The sequence below is a fragment of the Ranitomeya variabilis genome, chromosome 6, assembly GCF_051348905.1.
Source record: "Ranitomeya variabilis isolate aRanVar5 chromosome 6, aRanVar5.hap1, whole genome shotgun sequence".
NCBI lineage: Eukaryota > Metazoa > Chordata > Amphibia > Anura > Dendrobatidae > Ranitomeya > Ranitomeya variabilis.
In genome coordinates this window covers 190,808,075-190,829,822 of record NC_135237.1, presented here as the reverse complement: position 1 = coordinate 190,829,822, position 21,748 = coordinate 190,808,075, and positions in this window count along the sequence as shown.

The following is a 21,748-nucleotide window of genomic DNA, read 5'->3' as shown; positions in this document are numbered from 1 at the left end:
AACTTTGCTAAAGAAATTTTTTTTTGCCATTTTCCGATACCCATAGCGCCTTCATTTTTTGTGATCTGTGGTGGGGTGAGGGCTTATTTTTTGCGAGCCGAGCTGATGTTTTTAATGATACCACTTTTGTGCAGATACATTCTTTTGATCGCCCCTTATTGCATTTTAATGCAATGTCGCAGCGACCAAAAAAACATAATTCTGGCGTTTCACATTTTTTTCTCGCTACGCTGTTTAGCGATCAGGTTAATTCTTTTTTTTTATTGATAGATCGGGCGATTCTGAACGTGGCGATACCAATTATGTGTAGGTTTGAATTTTTTATTGTTTTATTTTGGATGGGGCGAAGGGGGGGTGATTAAAACTTTTATATTTTTAATATTTTTTTTTATTTTTAAAAACATTTTTTTAAACTTTTGCCATGCTTCAATAGCCTCCATGGGAGGCTAGAAGCTGGCACCACTCAATCGGCTCAGCTACATAGCAACGATCATCAGATCGCTGCTATGTAGCTGAATTGCAGGCTTGCTATGAGCGCCGACCACTGGGTGGCGCTCATAGCAGGCCTGCATCAGTAACCATAGAGGTCTCAAGGACCTCTATGGTTACCATCCTGATGCATCGCCGACCCACGATCATGTGACGGGGGTCGGCGATGCGCTCATTTCCGTCCGCGCGGCCGGAAGTGGTAGTTAAATGCCGCTGTCAGCGTTTGACAGCGGCATTTAACAGGTTAATAGTGGCGAGCTGTTAAAAACAGCTGACATGTCGCGACTTTGATGTGGGCTCACCGCCGGAGCCCACATCAAAGGGGGAGACACGACATGCGCAGTACTAGTACGGGGCATGTCGTGAAGGGGTTAATAAATCAGTTTGATGGTACTGGTCACCCAGTGTGGGAATAAGTCTATTACGTTCATATGTACTGGGTGCAGGGCCAGACTGGCCATCTGGAAATTCTGGCAATTGCCAGAAGGGCCTTCCTGATTGTGGGCTGCCTTGTCTGCAATGTTGTTAACAGAATCTGTGTTCTCAAGACACCAATACTGTTAATATTTGTGATGGAGCACAAAATCGATGACTATGTCATTTACCCCATCAGGCCACTGGTATCATTAGAAATATTGGTCTTGTAGTAAATCTTGCTTTCCTCTATCCAGGGTAATATATCCCATCTAGTGCCCGGGTGTGAAGACACCTTGCACCTGTATGATTTCAAATGCCAGGGTTGAATTTCAGCCTCAGTCCATACCTGACTGGGTGACAGCACTTTCATTCGGCAAGCGATAGTAGATATAGGAGATAAGTGGAAAATGGAATAATTCTCTGATTAGATGAGCCTTGTTAACAGATGCACGAGGCTATAATGGCTGATTCTTTATATATGTATGGGTTTAGCCTACGATGATCAGTGATGGGATCTGGTTAAACATTTGAGCTGGTCAATTTCCCTATGTATGGACCCAGACATCGGAAAACTCATATGCAAGCATATGAAAACCTATATAGCAAGACTATTTAAAACACTACTCAAGAACCATGAAAGCCCAGTCTACGTAGTAAGAGTCTCTGACCAATCAAACTTTGAACAGCTGTACAAGAATGAGATTGCCCCAGACTTCAATCCAGAGGCGTAGCTAGGGTTTTGGTTCCGGGACGGGGGAAGCTTCTGAGTGGGCCCCCCTAACCAGGTAACCTTGATTACAACTGAGTGATGCACCGTAATAGTGGAGGAGAACCTGAGCAGATGACAGCGATGTTGCTGAAAATAATCTCTATACAAAGAGCACCATTGATATTAGGGTCAGTGGTAGTGTTGAGCGATACCGTCCGATACGTGAAAGTATCGGTATCGGAAAGTATCGGCCGATACCGGCAAAGTATCGGATATAATCCGATAACGATACCCGATACCAATACAAGTCAATGGGACTCAAGTATCGGACGGTATCCCTGATGGTTCCCAGGGTCTGAAGGAGAGGAAACTCTCCTTCAGGCCCTGGGATCCATATTAATGTGTAAAATAAAGAATTAAAATAAAAAATATTGCTATACTCACCTCTCCGACGCAGCCTGCACCTTACCGAGGGAACCGGCAGCCTTCTTTGCTTAAAATGCGCGCGTTTACTGCCTTCCGTGACGTCACGGCTTCTGATTGGTCGCGTGCCGCCCATGTGACGGCGACGCGACCAATCACAACAAGCCGTGACGTAATTTCAGGTCCTGAATGCCTAATTCTAGGCATTCAGGATTTGAAAATTACGTCACGGCTTGTGATTGGTCGCGTGCCGCCCATGTGACCGCGACGCGACCAATCACAACAAGCCGTGACGTAATTTTCAGGTCCTGAATGCCTAATTCTGGGCATTCAGGATTTGAAAATTACGTCACGGCTTGTGATTGGTCGCGTCGCGGTCACATGGGCGGCACGCGACCAATCAGAAGCCGTGACGTCACGGAAGGCAGTAAACGCGCGCATTTTAAGCAAAGAAGGCTGCCGGTTCCCTCGGTGAGGTGCAGGCTGCGTTGGAGAGGTGAGTATAGCAATATTTTTTATTTTAATTCTTTATTTTACACATTGCTATTAATCCCGATACCGATTCCCGATATCACAAAAGTATCGGATCTCGGTATCGGAATTCCGATACCCGCAAGTATCGGCCGATACCCGATACTTGCGGTATCGGAATGCTCAACACTAGTCAGTGGTAGATACCAGTCCTACAGAACATATAACAGATCAAAGTACAGATACAGATGGCAACTTACCGCTGACGTTCTTTCTGATGGAGTTGTACACTTGTTCATTTTTCCGGTCTTTTCCATCTGGCCCAGACCGACACAACTTCTTCCACCCAGGAAAGGTTGCAGAGAATACAACAAAGACACAATTCACTTCTCATATTTTCAGCACGTCACCATCTATTCCCAACCTGCACAAACTCCTCATCCTACTAGTACCCTAATGCTGCTGCCGTATGTGTCCCTATTACTGCACCTGCTGTGTGGTTCTCTGTGCCCTCTAAATTCTAAAGCAACCCTCTAGAATGTAGTAATGCCGAGTGCAAGTCCCCTAGAAAACAGTGCCCACATTTTGCTCCCTAGAAAGTAATATTGCCCTGTGTGCCCCTTTGATAGTCACAGTAACCTGAGTTCCCCTATAACAATAAGTGCCCACTTAACATTAAATAATATCCTGAGTCTTCCCCCTGTACAGCGCCCCTACACACAGTATGATGCTCTCTTATACATAACATGATGCCTCCTCACTGTAATGACGGCCCCCTAGATAATGCACCAGATAGTCCTCAATATAGTATAATGCATTCCCCATAGGCCTGTATAGTATAATGCATTCCCCATAGGCCTGTATAGTATAATGCACTCCCCATAGGCCTGTATAGTATAATGCACTCCCTATAGGGCTGTATAGTATAATGCACTCCCTTTAGGCTTGCATAGTATAATGTACTCCCCATAGGCCTGCATATTATAATACACTCCCCATAGGCCTGCATAGTATAATGCACTCCCCATAGACCTGTATAGTATAATGCTCTCCCCATAGGCCTGTATAGTATAATGCACTCGCCATAGGCCTGTATAGTATAATGCACCCACATTAGGCAGTCTGTATAGTATAATGCACCCCCATAGGCAGCCAGTACAGTATAATGCACTCCCATTAGGCAGTCTGTATAGTATAATGCACCCCCATTAGACAGCCAGTCCCGAATAATGTACCCCAATTAGGCAGTCTGTATAGTATAATGCACCCCATTAGGCAGCATGTACAATATAATGCACCCCCATTAGGCAGTCTGTATAGTATAATGCACCCCCATTAGGCAGTCTGTATAGTATAATACACCCCATTAGGCAGCCTCTATAGTATAATGCACCCCCATTAGGCAGCCTTTATAGTATTATGCACCCCCATTAAGCAGTTGGTATAGTATAATGCACCCCCATAAGGCAGCCCGTATCGTATAATGCACCCCATTAGATAGCCTGTATAGTATAATGCACCCCCATTAGGCAGTCTGTATAGTAGAATGCACCCTTATTAGGCAGCCTGTATAGTATAATGCACCCCCATTAGGCAGTCTGTTGTTGTGAATTCCGTTCTCGGGCTCCCTCCTGTGGTCGTGAATGGTAAATTGGTGAGTTCTGTCCTTGGACACCCTCTGGTGGCTTTGAGTGGAACTGCTGATCTTTGAGGTTGGCTTTCTCAGCTGCCCTCGTTTATTGCTGCTGCTGGCTTCCCTATTTAACTCTGCCCAGGTCGTTAGTCCATGCCAGCTGTCAATGTTTCAGTACTGGTTCAGAACTCTCTTGGAATTCTCTGATGAAATGACTACTCCAGCAGAAGCTAAGTCCTTGCTAGTCATTTGCTGTTCATTGGATTTTTGAATATATTTTTCAGTACATGCTATGTTTCAGTCCAGCCTGCTATTATGATATTTCCTTGCTAGCTGGAAGCTCTGGGGGTGCAGAGCTGCACCTCCACACCGTGAGTCGGTGTGGAGGTCTTTTTGCACACTCTGCGTGGTTTTTGTAGTTTTTAATACTGACCGCATAGTTCCCTTTCCTATCCTCTGTCTTTCTAGAGAAGATTCGGCCTCCTTTGCTAAAATCTGTTTCATTTCTTTTTTTACCTTTAAATGTTTATTTTATTTTCAAAGTTAACACATAACAACACAAACATAAAATATTTCAATACAAATTATAATTACAGAGCACAGGAGCCCCAGGCAGCATATGGGGCCCCAGGCAGAGCACAGGGGCCCCAGGCAGCATATGGGGCCCCAGGCAGAGCACAGTGGTCCCAGGTAGAGCACAGGGGCCCCAGGCAGCCTATGGGGCCCCAGGCAGAGCACAGTGGCCCCAGGCAGCATATGGGGCCCCAGGCAGAGCACAGTGGCCCCAGGCAGCATATGGGGCCCCAGGCAGAGCACAGTGGTCCCAGGCAGAGCACAGGGGCCCCAGGCAGCATATGGGGCCCCAGGCAGAGCACAGTGGCCCCAGGCAGCATATGGGGCCCCGGGCCCCAGGCAGAGCACAGCGATATTTTGGACCACTGTGCGGTGTTTCAGACCCCCTGTGTGATGTCTGGGGCCCTGTTCTTAAGTATATTAAAGATTAAAGTAACGTATATTAAAGTATATTATAGATCAAATTTGACACGTTTATGAGCACCATTGAGTGATATACTCAAGAATGACATAATTTTTCAACATTTTATGGTTTCAAACTGTAAACACTCAGAGTTTTTTTTACTTCAACCAGAAAACCTTAACGGTTCATAAAAAACTTGACTGTTCAGGATATGATAAAAGTCATAGTATTCTGAATCTTTAACTTATAAAGATACCTTTACATGGGGTGATTATTGGTTCCAGAGAGGCTTTCGGCCGATAATCGTACACATGGCTGGTGACAGGACAATACAATATAAACGTTCAAAGGTAAACACTGATAACATTAAAATCTAATATATAATTGCCTAGAATACTACTTCCGGCAATTTGTGCCAACTTCCGTGGCTTTGTCCGGAGATAATGTCCGGAGATAAGTGACGTCACCAGCGTCCTACACCCGCTCAGGGTGGACAAAGATATATGCCTTCGTGGTGCGCGGCACTTTTCTGATTGGTTGCCGCCTGCCGCGAGCGACCAATCAGAAATGTGCCGTACTGTCAAGAATTGTCAAGAGCTGGTGAGTGCAGCCATTTTTTGTTCTTTCTTACTATTATTTATTAATTGTATTATTCTTACATTTGAATAAATAAAGTATATATGGATTCTAGACTCCCGATTCTTTAGAATCGGGCTGCCATCTAGTATATATATATATATATATATATATATATATATATATATATATCCATAAGAAATAATGAGGGCACTCACCGCCTGCAATAGAAAATGGTTCCTTTATTGAAGATAAAACATCCAGATAACGGTCATGGCCGGGGGAGAGGCAACTCGTGCGAGCAGGGGTGGACTACGGCCGTTTCGCGCTGTCTTGCGCTTCTACGGGTCCCGGGATGGATATTTTTTGTACTTAAAAGACTGTTTTTCTGGAAGGAGCACCCCGCAGTTACATGGTGTTTTTGCAGCATAGAAGCCATCGTTGTTCCCGCAGTGGTTTAATGTGCGATGTTGATCCGATTGAGGTAGTGCCGCTATTTTTTCAGCTTTTTTGGACTTTATATATATATATATATATATATATATATATTTTTTTTTTTTTTTTTTTTTTTTTTTGTGTGTTGTTGTAATTATAATTTGTATTGAAATATTTTATGTTTGTGTTGTTATGTGTTAACTTTGAAAATAAAATAAACATTTAAAGGTAAAAAAAGAAATGAAACAGATTTTAGCAAAGGAGGCCGAATCTTCTCTAGAAAGACAGAGGATAGGAAAGGGAACTATGCGGTCAGTATTAAAAACTACAAAAACCACGCAGAGTGTGCAAAAAGACCTCCACACCGACTCACGGTGTGGAGGTGCAGCTCTGCACCCCCAGAGCTTCCAGCTAGCAAGGAAATATCATAATAGCAGGCTGGACTGAAACATAGCATGTACTGAAAAATATATTCAAAAATCCAATGAACAGCAAATGACTAGCAAGGACTTAGCTTCTGCTGGAGTAGTCATTTCATCAGAGAATTCCAAGAGAGTTCTGAACCAGTACTGAAACATTGACAGCTGGCATGGACTAACGACCTGGGCAGAGTTAAATAGGGAAGCCAGCAGCAGCAATAAACGAGGGCAGCTGAGAAAGCCAACCTCAAAGATCAGCAGTTCCACTCAAAGCCACCAGAGGGTGTCCAAGGACAGAACTCACCAATTTACCATTCACGACCACAGGAGGGAGCCCGAGAACGGAATTCACAACAACAGACTGCCTAATGGGGGTGCATTATACTATACAGGCTGCCTAATAAGGGTGCATTCTACTATACAGACTGCCTAATGGGGGTGCATTATACTATACAGGCTATCTAATGGGGTGCATTATACGATACGGGCTGCCTTATGGGGGTGCATTATACTATACCAACTGCTTAATGGGGGTGCATAATACTATAAAGGCTGCCTAATGGGGGTGCATTATACTATAGAGGCTGCCTAATGGGGTGTATTATACTATACAGACTGCCTAATGGGGGTGCATTATACTATACAGACTGCCTAATGGGGGTGCATTATACTATACAGACTGCCTAATGGGGGTGCATTATATTGTACATGCTGCCTAATGGGGTGCATTATACTATACAGACTGCCTAATTGGGGTACATTATTCGGGACTGGCTGTCTAATGGGGGTGCATTATACTATACAGACTGCCTAATGGGAGTGCATTATACTGTACTGGCTGCCTATGGGGGTGCATTATACTATACAGACTGCCTAATGTGGGTGCATTATACTATACAGGCCTATGGCGAGTGCATTATACTATACAGGCCTATGGGGAGAGCATTATACTATACAGGTCTATGGGGAGTGCATTATACTATGCAGGCCTATGGGGAGTGTATTATAATATGCAGGCCTATGGGGAGTACATTATACTATGCAAGCCTAAAGGGAGTGCATTATACTATACAGCCCTATAGGGAGTGCATTATACTATACAGGCCTATGGGGAGTGCATTATACTATACAGGCCTATGGGGAATGCATTATACTATACAGGCCTATGGGGAATGCATTATACTATATTGAGGACTATCTGGTGCATTATCTAGGGGGCCGTCATTACAGTGAGGAGGCATCATGTTATGTATAAGAGAGCATCATACTGTGTGTAGGGGCGCTGTACAGGGGGAAGACTCAGGATATTATTTAATGTTAAGTGGGCACTTATTGTTATAGGGGAACTCAGGTTACTGTGACTATCAAAGGGGCACACAGGGCAATATTACTTTCTAGGGAGCAAAATGTGGGCACTGTTTTCTAGGGGACTTGCAATCAGAGATGGGCACAGCATGGCGACGATGATGTCATAATGGTTGCCATGGCGACGATGATGTCATAAAGGTTGCCTCGACCAATCAGCGACGGGCACAGTCTGCCGCGAATCACATACTACGGGGACATGCATATTCTAGAATATGTGTTCTGCCTGGGGCCCCTGTGCTCTGCCTGGGGCCACTGTGCTCTGCCTGGGGCCCCATATGCTGCCTGGGGCCCCTGTGCTCTGCCTGGGGCCCCATATGCTGCCTGGGGCCCCTGTGCTCTGCCAGGGGCCCCATAGGCTGCCTGGGGCCCCTGTGCAGCATATGTGCAGAGCACAGGGGCCCCAGGCAGCATATGGGGCCCCAGGCAGAGCACAGGGGCCCCAGGCAGCATATGGGGCCCCAGGCAGAGCACAGTGGCCCCAGGCAGAGCACAGGGGCCCCAGGCAGAACACATATTCTAGAATATGCATGTCCCCGTAGTATGTGATTCGCGGCAGACTGTGCCCGTCGCTGATTGGTCGAGGCAACCTTTATGACATCATCGTCGCCATGCTGTGCCCATCTCTGATTGGTCGAGGCCGCCCGACAAACCGTCGACCACTCCATATAAGGTATGGTCTACAAACCGCCGACCACTCCATATAAGGTATGGTCTACAAACCGCCGACCACTCCATATAAGGTATGGTCTACAAACCGCCGTCCACTCCATATAAGGTATGGTCTACAAACCGCCGACCACTCCATATAAGGTATCCTGTTTGTAGACCATACCTTATATGGAGTGATTTCCAGGACAGACAGACAGACAGACAGACAGACAGACAGAAAGACAGACAGACAGACAGACAGACAGACAGACCGACAGACAGACGGAAAAACCCTTAGACAATTATATATATAGATGGGCATTTCCTGACGGAAATACATGGTGCTTGAACAGCGCTACCAGCTTTACAGCAGCACTTTTCACACACGGGACTGGGGGGCGCGCTTACTTTTGCACCCGGGGCCGGGGGCGCGCTTACTTTTGCACCCGGGGGCGCACTTACTTTTGCACCCGGAGGCGCACTTACTTTTGCACCCGGGGGCGCACTTACTTTTGCACCCGGGGGCGCACTTACTTTTGCACCCGGGGGCGCACTTACTTTTGCACCCGGGGGCGCACTTACTTTTGCACCCGGGGGCGCACTTACTTTTGCACCCGGGGGCGCACTTACTTTTGCACCCGGGGGCGCACTTACTTTTGCACCCGGGGGCGCACTTACTTTTGCACCCGGGGGCGCACTTACTTTTGCACCCGGGGGCGCACTTACTTTTGCACCCGGGGGCGCACTTACTTTTGGGGCCGCACTTACTTTTGGTGGGCGGGGCTCCTCGGCCTCCGATTTGGTTGGTGGGGCCCCTCGTCCTCCGATTTGGTGGGTGGGGACCCTCGGCCTCCGATTTGGTGGGCGGGGACCGGCCTCCAATTTGGTGGGCGGGGACCCTCGGCCTCCGATTTGGTGGGCGGGGACCCTCGACCTCCGATTTGGTGGGCGGGGACCCTCGGCCTCCGCTTTGGAGGGCGGGGCCCCTCGGCCTCCGATTTGGTGGGCGGGGTCCCTCTGCCTCCGATTTGGTGGGCGGGGACCCTCGGCCTCCGCTTTGGTTGGTGGGGCCCCACGGCCTCCGATTTGGTGGGCGGGGTCCCTCTGCCTCCGCTTTGGTGGGCGGGGCCGCTCGGCCTTCGATTTGGTGGGCGGGGCTCCTCGGCCTTCGATTTGGTTGGCGGGGCCCCTCGGCCTCCGATTTGGTTGGCGGGGCCCCTTATCCTCCGATTTGGTGGGCGGGGCCCCTCGGCCTCCAATTTGGTTGGTGGGGCCCCTCGGCCTCCGATTTGGTGGGCGGGGACCCTCGGCCTCCGATTTGGTGGGTGGGGACCCTCGGCCTCCAATTTGGTGGGCGGGGACCCTCGGCCTCCGATTTGGTTGGTGGGGCCCCTCGGCCTCCGATTTGGTGGGCGGGGACCCTCGGCCTCCGATTTGGTGGGCGGGGACCCTCGGCCTCCGATTTGGTGGGCGGGGCCCTCGGCCTCCAATTTGGTGGGCGGGGACCCTCGGCCTCCGATTTGGTGGGCGGGGACCCTCGGCCTCCGATTTGGTGGGTGGGGACCCTCGGCCTCCGATTTGGTGGGCGGGGCCCCTCGGCCTCTGCTTTGGTGGGCGGGGCCGGGCCCCTCGGCCTCCGCTTTGGTGGGCGGGGCCGCTCGGCCTTCGATTTGGTGGGCGGGGCTCCTCGGCCTCCGATTTGGTTGGCGGGGCCCTTCGGCCTCCGATTTGGTGGGCGGGGCCCCTCGGCCTCCGATTTGGTGGGCAGGGACCCTCGGCCTCCGATTTGGTGGGCGGGGCCCCTCGGCCTCCAATTTGGTTGGTGGGGCCCCTCGGCCTCCGATTTGGTGGGCGGGGACCCTCGGCCTCCGATTTGGTGGGCGGGGACCCTCGGCCTCCGATTTGGTGGGCGGGGACCCTCGGCCTCCGATTTGGTGGGCGGGGACCCTCGGCCTCCGATTTGGTAGGCGGGGACCCTCGGCCTCCGATTTGGTGGGCGGGGACCCTCGGCCTCCGATTTGGTGGGCGGGGACCCTCGGCCTCCGATTTGGTGGGTGCGGCCCCTCGGCCTCCGATGTGGTGGTTGGGGCCCCTCGGCCTCCGCTTTGGTGGGCGGGGCCGGGCCCCTCGGCCTCCGCTTTGGTGGGCGGAGCCGCTCAGCCTTCGATTTGGTGGGCGGGGCTCCTCGGCCTCCGATTTGGTTGGCGGGGCCCCTCGGCCTCCGATTTGGTGTGTGCTCTGCCTGGGGCCACTGTGCTCTGCCTGGGGCCCCATATGCTGCCTGGGGCCCCTGTGCTCTGCCTGGGGCCCCATATGCTGCCTGGGGCCCCTGTGCTCTGCCTGGGGCCCCATGTTCTGCCTGGGGCCCCTGTGCTCTGCCTGGGGCCCCTGTGCTCTGCCTGGGTGTAGGACACTGGTGACGTCACTTATCTCCGGACATTAGCTCCGGACATTAGCTACGGACATTAGCTACGGACATTAGCTCCGGACAAAGCCACGGAAGTTGGCACAAATTGCAGGAAGTAGTATTCTAGGCAATTATATATTAGATATATATATATATATATATATATTGTAACAACTGTTTTAGGACAAATGGTATTTACTCGCTATCCAGGTTTGCCAAATCTTTGCTACCTTTTTTCTCCTAGTGCGAGACTGAGACAACATTAATTCATATTTACAATTCACATTCAGCTTTTCGGTCAGCTCTTTTAGGGTTGGAGGAAAGGTCTCCTTCCATTTTCTAGCCAACAGTATTCGAGCTGCTATCAATATATGTGATATCAACCCTCTAATTTGCTTAGGAAATATTTCCAAACCAATATGTAAAATCGCCATTGAGGGTGTAATTTGTGCCATTACCCCTGAAATCTCCATAATCAGCTTCAACACACCGCCCCAAAAGGATAGAAGCCTCGGGCACGAGTACAAGATATGCCTCTGGTTGCCTACTTGTCCACATCCTCGCCAACATAAATGGGAGGCTTGCGGATTAAATTTTGCAATTCTCTCTGGGCATAGATACCATCTCATTTGAGTCTTCTTTTATTGTTCCACGTGATTTATGCACGATGACACTCTCTTAACCTCCTTTATGCTATTTCCCCATAGTTCTAATTCCAATACCTCCCCTAACTCTAGCTCCCATTTTTTCATATAAGGCAATTTAATCTCTTCAACTGGGTTAATTAAAGCTCTATAAAACACTGATATTCCTTTTATAGTTGGACCTGATGTTACTATGAGTTTTCCCAACTTTCCCTCTCCCGTAGTGCCAGAATCTGTTTCATTTCTGTGTTTGTCACTTCCCTCTTAACTCACAGTTAATATTTGTGGGGGTCTACCTTTACTTTGGGGAATTTCTCTGAGGCAAGGTAGGCTGCTATTTCTATCTTTAGGGGTAGTTAGCTCTTAGGCTGTGAAGAGGCGTCTAGGGAGAGTTAGGTACGCTCCACGGCTATTTCTAGTGTGTGTGATAGGATTAGGGATTGCGGTCAGTAGAGTTACCACTTCCTCAGAGCTTGTCCCAGGTTTTCTGTTTTAACCATCAGGTCACTTCGGGTGCTCCTAACCACCAGGTCATAACAGTACAGCTGGCCGACAAAGTGTTAATGCATCTCAAAAGAGGGATAAGAGAAGTTCTGAGTCAATTTTTTTTTTTTTTGCAGCTTGTTTTGTCTTTCTTTTCCCCTTAACCTCTGGGTGGTTCAGGACTCAGGTGTAGATATGGATATTCAAGGTTTGTCCTCTTGTGTGGATCAACTCACTGCTAGGGTACAGAGTATTCAAGATTATGTAGTTCAGAATCCGATGTTAGAGCCTAGAATTCCAATTCCTGATTTGTTTTCTGGGGATAGATCTAAATTTTTGAATTTCAAAAATAATTGCAGACTGTTTCTTGCTCTGAAACCCCGCTCCTCTGGTGATCCCATTCAGCAAGTAAAGATTGTTATTTCTTTGTTGCGTGGTGACCCGCAAGACTGGGCATTCTCCCTTGAGCCAGGAAATCCTGCATTGCTTAATGTGGATGCATTTTTTCTAGCGCTTGGATTGCTTTATGACGAACCTAATTCTGTGGATCAGGCAGAAAAGATCTTGCTGACTCTATGTCAGGGTCAGGATGAGGATGATATTGCCAGAAGTTTAGAAAGTGGTCTGTGCTTACTCAATGGAATGAGTGTGGCCTGGCAGCAATTTTCAGAAAGGGTCTTTCTGAAGCCCTTAAGGATGTTATGGTGGGGTTCCCCACGCCTGCTGGTCTGAATGAGTCAATGTCTTTGGCCATTCAGATTGATCGGCGTTTGCACGAGCGCAAAGTAGTGCACCATTTGGCGGTGTCCTCTGAGCGGAGGCCTGAGCCTATGCAATGTGATAGGACTTTGACCAGAGCTGAACGGCAAGAACACAGACATCAGAATGGGCTGTGTTTTTACTGTGGTGACTCCTCTCATGCTATCTCTGCTTGTCCTAAGCGCACTAAGAGGTTCGCTAGGTCTGTCACCATTAGTACTTTGCAGCCTAAATTTCTCTTATCTGTTACTCTGATTTGCTCACTGTCGTCCTACTCTGTTATGGCATTTGTGGATTCGGGTGCTGCCCTGAACTTGATGGACTTGGAGTTTGCCAGGCGCTGTGTTTTTTTCTTGGAGCCTTTGCAGAGTCCTATTCCCTTAAGGGGGATTGATGCTTCGCCATTGGCCAAGAATAAACCTCAGTACTGGACTCAGCTGACCATGTACATGGCTCCCGCACATCAGGAAAATATTCGCTTTTTGGTGCTGCATAATTTGCATGATGTTGTTGTGTTGAGTTTGCCATGGTTACAGATTCATAATCCAGTACTGGATTGGAAATCTATGTCTGTATCTAGTTGGGGTTGTCAAGGGATACATGGTGATGTTCCTTTGATGTCAATTTCTTTTTCCACTCCTTCTGAAGTCCCTGAGTTTTTGTCTGATTACCAGGATGTATTTGATGAGCCCAAGTCCAGTGCCCTACCTCCTCATAGGGACTGTGATTGCACTATTAATTTGATTCCTGGTAGTAAGTTCCCTAAGGGCCGACTGTTCAATTTATCTGTGCCAGAACATGCCGCTATGCGGAGTTATGTAAAGGAGTCCTTGGAGAAAGGGCATATTTGCCCGTCTAATTCGCCGTTGGGAGCAGGGTTCTTTTTTGTGGCCAAGAAGGATGGCTCTCTGAGACCCTGTATAGATTACCGCCTTCTCAATAAAATCATGGTCAAATTTCAGTACCCTTTGCCTCTGTTGTCTGATTTGTTTGCTCGGATTAAGGGGGCTAGTTGGTTTACCAAGATTGACCTTCGAGGGGCGTATAATCTTGTGCGTATTAAACAGTGCGATGAATGGAAAACAGCATTTAATACGCCCGAGGGCCATTTTGAGTACCTGGTGATGCCATTCGGGCTTTCTAATGCTCCATCTATGTTTCAGTCCTTTATGCACGACATCTTCCGGAAGTATCTGGATAGGTTCATGATCGTATATTTGGATGATATTTTGGTCTTTTCAGATGATTGGGAGTCTCATGTAAGGCAGGTCAGGATGGTGTTCCTGGTCCTTCGTGCTAATGCGTTGTTTGTGAAGGGCTCTAAATGCCTCTTTGGAGTTCAGAAGGTTTCCTTTTTGGGCTTCATTTTTTCCCCTTCTACTATCGAGATGGATCCTGTTAAAGTTCAGGCCATTTATGATTGGACTCAACCTACATCTGTGAAGCGTCTTCAGAAGTTCCTGGGCTTTGCTAATTTTTACCGTCTCTTCATCGCTATTTTTTCTAGTGTGGTTAAGCCTTTGACTGATTTGACGAAGAAAGGCGCTGATGTGGTGAATTGGTCCCCTGCGACTGTTGAGGCCTTTCGTTTTACTTCGGCCCCTGTGTTGCGCTAGCCAGATGTTTTGCTCCCTTTTCAGGTCGAGGTTGATGCTTCTGAGATTGGGGCAGGGGCTGTTTTGTCTCAGAGAAGTTCTGATGGCTCCTTGATGAAGCCGTGTGCTTTCTTTTCTAGAAAGTTTTCACCTGCCGAGCGTAATTATGATGTCGGCAATCGGGAGTTGTTGGCTATGAAGTGGGCATTTGAGGAGTGGCGACATTGGCTTGAGGGAGCCAAACATCGCGTGGTGGTCCTGACTGATCACAAGAATCTGACTTACCTCGAGTCCGCCAAGCGGTTGAACCCTAGACAGGCTCGATGGTCACTGTTTTTCTCCCGTTTCGATTTTGTGGTCTCATACCTTCCGGGATCTAAGAATGTGAAGGCTGATGCCCTTTCTAGGAGTTTTTTGCCTGATTCTCCGGGAGTCCCTGAGCCGGCTGGTATTCTTAAAGAGTGGGTGATTCTGTCTGCCATCTCCCCTGATTTGCGGCGGGTGCTGCAGGAGTTTCAGGCTGATAGACCTGACCGTTGCCCAGTGGAGAAACTGTTTGTCCCTGATAGATGGACTAGTAGGGTTATTTCTGAGGTTCATTGTTCAGTGTTGGCTGGTCATCCTGGGATTTTGGGTACCAGAAATTTGGTTGCCAGGTCCTTTTGGTGGCCTTCCTTGTCACGGGATGTGCGTTCTTTTGTGCAGTCCTGTGGGACTTGTGCTCGGGCCAAACCTTGCTGTTCTCGTGCCAGTGGGTTGCTTTTGCCTTTGCCTGTCCCGAAGAGGCCCTGGACACATATTTCCATGGATTTTATTTCTGATCTTCCTGTCTCTCAAAGGATGTCTGTCATCTGGGTGGTTTGTGATCGGTTTTCTAAGATGGTCCATTTGGTACCCTTGACTAAATTGCCTTCCTCCTCTGATTTGGTTCCATTATTTTTTCAGCATGTGGTTTGTTTGCATGGCATTCTTGAGAACATTGTGTCGGACAGAGGTTCCCAATTTGTTTCTAGGTTTTGGTGGTCCTTTTGTGCTAAGATGGGCATTGATTTGTCTTTTTCTTCAGCGTTCCATCCTCAAACAAATGGCCAAACCGAACGAACCAATCAGACCTTGGAAACCTATCTGAGATGCTTTGTTTCTGCTGATCAGGATGATTGGGTGACCTTCTTGCCATTGGCCGAGTTCGCCCTTAATAATCGGGCTAGTTCTGCTACTTTGGTTTCGCCTTTTTTTGTAATTCTGGTTTTCATCCTCGTTTTTCTTCAGGGCAGGTTGAGCCTTCTGACTGTCCTAGTGTGGATTCTGTGGTGGACAGGTTGCAACAAATTTGGACTCACGTGGTGGACAATTTGACGTTGTCTCAGGAGAAGGCGCTACGTTTTGCTAACCGCCGTCGCTGTGTTGGTCCCCGACTTCGTGTTGGGGATTTGGTTTGGTTGTCTTCTCGTTATGTTCCTATGAAGGTTTCTTCTCCTAAGTTCAAGCCTCGTTTCATTGGTCCTTATAAGATTTCTGAAATTATCAATCCTGTGTCGTTTCATTTGGCCCTTCCAGCTTCTTTTGCCATCCATAATGTGTTCCATAGGTCGTTGTTGCGGAGATATGTGGCGCCTATGGTTCCTTCCGTTGATCCTCCTGCTCCAGTGTTGGTTGAGGGGGAGTTGGAGTATGTGGTGGAGAAGATTTTAGATTCTCGTATTTCGAGACGGAAGCTTCAGTACCTGGTTAAATGGAAGGGCTATGGTCAGGAGGATAATTCCTGGGTTGTTGCCTCCGATGTCCATGCTGCCGATTTGGTTCGTGCCTTTCATTTGGCTCGTCCTGATCGGCCTGGGGGCTCTGGTGAGGGTTCGGTGACCCCTCCTCAAGGGGGGGGTACTGTTGTGAATTCCGTTCTCGGGCTCCCTCCTGTGGTCGTGAATGGTAAATTGGTGAGTTCTGTCCTTGGTCACCCTCTGGTGGCTTTGAGTGGAACTGCTGATCTTTGAGGTTGGCTTTCTCAGCTGCCCTCGTTTATTGCTGCTGCTGGCTTCCCTATTTAACTCTGCCCAGGTCGTTAGTCCATGCCAGCTGTCAATGTTTCAGTACTGGTTCAGAACTCTCTTGGAATTCTCTGATGAAATGACTACTCCAGCAGAAGCTAAGTCCTTGCTAGTCATTTGCTGTTCATTGGATTTTTGAATATATTTTTCAGTACATGCTATGTTTCAGTCCAGCCTGCTATTATGATATTTCCTTGCTAGCTGGAAGCTCTGGGGGTGCAGAGCTGCACCTCCACACCGTGAGTCGGTGTGGAGGTCTTCTTGCACACTCTGCGTGGTTTTTGTAGTTTTTAATACTGACCGCATAGTTCCCTTTCCTATCCAATGTCTTTCTAGAGAAGATTCGGCCTCCTTTGCTAAAATCTGTTTCATTTCTGTGTTTGTCACTTCCCTCTTAACTCACAGTTAATATTTGTGGGGGTCTACCTTTACTTTGGGGAATTTCTCTGAGGCAAGGTAGGCTGCTATTTCTATCTTTAGGGGTAGTTAGCTCTTAGGCTGTGAAGAGGCGTCTAGGGAGAGTTAGGTACGCTCCACGGCTATTTCTAGTGTGTGTGATAGGATTAGGGATTGCGGTCAGTAGAGTTACCACATCCTCAGAGCTTGTCCCAGGTTTTCTGTTTTAACCATCAGGTCACTTCGGGTGCTCCTAACCACCAGGTCATAACAGTCTGTATAGTATAATGAACCCCCATTAGGCAGCCTGTATAGCATAATGCACCCCCATTAGGCAGCCTATATAGTATAATGCACCCCCATTAGGCAGTCTGTATAGTATAATGCACCCCCATTAGGCAGCCAGTACAGTATAATGCATCGGATAAAAAAAAATCCAATACTCACCTTTCTTCCTCCTTGTTCCTGGGGTGCTCTGAGCGCCCTCTCTTCTCCAGACAGTGGGTGCCGAGTACTGACATCATCGCAACCCCCTGTCAGTGTCAGCAATGGTGACGTCAGATGCTGACGGGAGATGATCTCTCATCAATGTGAACTGGATCGGCATCTAGCCTTATACATAACATGATTACTCCTCACTGTAATGTACCCCCACACAGTATACTGACCACTTAGTAGCTCCCAAATTGCTTGATGGCCCCAACACTTTCTGATGGCCCCTTCACTGTAATCTCCACACTGTATGATGGACCCCCTAGATAGCCACCATATAGTATAATGCACTAGATAGTCCTCAATATAGTATAATGCACTCCCCATAGCCCTGTATAGTATAATGCACTCCCCATAGGCCTGTATAGTTTAATGCACTCTCTATAGGCCTGTATAGTATAATGTACTCCCCATAGGCCTGTACAGTATAAAGCACCCCATAGGCAGCCAGTACAGTATAATGCACCCCCATTAGGCAGTCTGTATAGTGTAATGCACCTCCATTAGGCTGCCAGTACCATATAATGCACCCAAATTAGGCAGTCTGCATAGTATAATGCACCCCCATTAAGCAGCCTGTATAGCATAATACACCCCATTAGGCAGCCTGAATAGTATAATGCACCCCCATTAGGCAGAATGTATAGTATAATGCATCCCCATTAGGAAGTTTGTATAGTATAGTGCACCCCCATTAGGCAGTCTGTAAAGTATAATGCACTCCCATTAAGCAGTCTGTATACTATAATGCACCTCCATTAGACAGTTTGTATAGTATAATGCACTCATTAGGCAGCCTGTATAGTATAATGCACCCCCATTAGGCAGTCTGTATAGTATAATGCACCCCCATTAGGCAGCCTATATAGTATAATGCACCCCAATTAGGCAGCCTGTATAGTATAATGCACCCCCATTAGGCAGCCTCTATAGTATAATGCACCCCCATTACTCAGTCTGTATAGTATAATACACCCCCATTAGGCAGCCGGTATAGTATAATGCACCTCCATTAAGCAGTCTGTATAGTAAAAGGAACCTCCATTAGGCAGTCTGTATAGTATAATGCACCGCCATTAGGCAGCCTGTGTAGTATAATGCACCCCCATTAGGTAGTCTGTATAGTATAATGCACCCCCATTAGGCAGCTTGTATAGTATAATGCACCTTCATTAAGCAGTCTGTATAATAAAAAGCACCCCCATTAGGCAGTCTGCATAGTATAATGCACGCCGATTACTCAGTCTGAATAGTATAATGCACCCCCTTTACGCAGCCTGTATAGTATCATGCCCCCCATTAGCCAGCCTGTATAGTATAATGCACCCCATTAGGCAGCCTGTATAGTATAATGCACCCCCGTTTGGCAGTCTGTATAATATAATGCACCCTCATTAGGCAGACTGTATAGTGTAATGAACCCCCATTAGGCATCCTGTATAGTATAATGCACCCCCATTGGGCAGCCTGTATAGTATAATGCACCCCCATTAGGCAGCTTGTATGGTATAATGCACCCCCATTAAGCAGCTTGTATAGTATAATGCACCCCCATTAGGCAGTCTGTATAGTATAATGCACCCCCATTAGGCAGCCTGTATAGTATTATGCACCCCCATTAGGCAGTCTGTATAATATAATGCACCATCATTAGGCAGCCTGTATAGTATAATGCACCCCCATTAGGCAGCCTGTAGAGTATAGTGCTTCCCCATTATGCAGCTTGCATAGTATAATGCACCCCAATTAGGCAGTCTGCATAGTATAATGCACCCACATTAGGCAGCATGTACAATATAATGCACCCACATTAGGCAGTATGTATAGTATAATGCACCCCCATTAAGCAGCCTGTATAGCATAATACACCCCATTAGGCAGCCTGAATAGTATAATGCACCCCCATTAGGCAGCATGTATAGTATAATGCACCCCCATTAGGCAGTCTGTATAGCATAATGCGCCCCCTTTAGGCAGCCTGTATAGTATAATGCACCCCCATTAGGCAGCCTGTAGAGTATAGTGCTCCCCCATTATGCAGCTTGTATAGTATAATGCACCCCAATTAGGCAGTCTGCATAGAATAATGCACCCACATTAGGCAGCAGGTACAATATAATGTACCCACATTAGGCAGTCTGTATAGTATAATGCACCCCCATTAAGCAGCCTGTATATCATAATAAACCCCATTAGGCAGCCTGAATAGTATAATGCACCCCCATTAGGCAGCATGTATAGTATAATGCACCCCCATTAGGCAGTCTTTATAGTATAATGCACCCCCATTAGGCAGCCTGTATAGTATAATGCACCCCCATTAGGCAGCCTGTAGAGTATAGTGCTCCCCCATCAGGCAGTTTGTATAGTATAATGAACCCCCATTAGGCAGTCTGTATAGTATAATGCACCCCAATTAGGCAGCCTGTATAGTATAATGCACCCCCATTAGGCAGCCTGTATAGTATAATGCACCCCCATTACTCAGTCTGTATAGTATAATACACCCCCATTAGGCAGCCGGTATAGTATAATGCACCTCCATTAAGCAGTCTGTATAGTATAATGCACCTCCATTAGGCAGTCTGTATAGTATAATGCACCGCCATTAGGCAGCCTGTGTAGTATAATGCACCTCCATTAGGTAGTCTGTATAGTATAATGCACCCCCATTAGGCAGCCTGAATAGCATAATGCACCCCCATTATTCAGTCTGTATAGTATAATGCACCCCCATTAGGCAGCCTGTATAGTATAATGCACCTTCATTAAGCAGTCTGTATAATAAAAAGCACCCCCATTAGGCAGTCTGCATAGTATAATGCACGCCGATTACTCAGTCTGAATAGTATAATGCAACCCCTTTACGCAGCCTGTATAGTATCATGCCCCCCATTAGCCAGCCTGTATTGTATAATGCACCCCATTAGACAGCCTGTATAGTATAATGCACCCCAATTAGGCAGCCTGTATAGTATAATGCACCCCCATTAGGCAGTCAGTATATTATATTGCACCCACATTAGGCAGCCTGTATAGTATAGTGCACCCCCATTAGGCAGCCTATAAAGTATAATGCACCACCATTAAGCAGTCTGTAGAGTATAGTGCTCCCCCATTAGGCAGTTTGTATAGTATAATGAACCCCCATTAGGCAGTCTGTATAGTATAATGCACCCCCATTAGGCAGACTATATAGTATAATGCACCCCCATTAGGCAGCCTGTACAGTATAATGCACCCCCATTAGGCAGTCAGTATAGTATAGTGCACCCACATTAGGCAGCCTGTATAGTATAATGCACCCCCATTACTCAGTCTGTATATTATAATACACCCCCATTAGGCAGCCTGTATAGTATAATGCACCTCCATGAAGCAGTCTGCATAGTATAATGCACCTCCATTAGACAGTCTGTATAGTTTAATGCACCGCCATTAGGCAGCCTGTGTAATATAATGCACCCCCATTAGGTAGTCTGTATAGTATAATGCACCCCCATTAGGCAGCCTGAATAGTATAATGCACCCCCAATAGGCAGTCTGTATAGTATAATGCACCCCCATTAGGCAGCCTGTAGAGTATAATGCACGCCGATTACTCAGTCTGAATAGTATAACACTCCCCCTTTAGGCAACCTGTATAGTATCATGCACCCCCATTAGACAGCCTGTATAGTATAATGCACCCCATTAGGCAGCCTGTATAGTATAATGCACCCCCATTAGACAGCCTGTATAGTTTAATGCACCCCCATTTGGCAGTCTGCATAGTATAATGCACCCTCATTATGCAGCCTGTATAGTGTAATGCACCCCCATTAGGCAGCCTGTATAGTATAATGCACCCCCATTAGGCAGCCTGTATAGTATAATGCACCCCCATTAGGCAGTCTGTATAGTATAATGCACCCTCATTAGGCAGCCTGTATAGTATAATGCACCCCCATTAGGCAGCCTGTATAGTATAATGCACCCCCATTAGGCAGCCTGTAGTGTATAATGCTCCCCCATTAGGCAGCTTCTATGGTATAATGCACCCCCATTAGGCAGCTTGTATAGTATAATGCACCCCCATTAGGCAGACTATATAGTATAATGCACCCCCATTAGGCAGCCTGTACAGTATAATGCACCCCCATTAGGCAGTCAGTATAGTATATTGCACCCACATTAGGCAGACTATATAGTATAATGCACCCCCATTAGGCAGCCTGTATAGTATAATGCATCCCCATTACTCAGTCTGTATATTATAATACACCCCCATTAGGCAGCCTGTATAGTATAATGCACCTCCATGAAGCAGTCTGCATAGTATAATGCACCTCCATTAGACAGTCTGTATAGTTTAATGCACCGC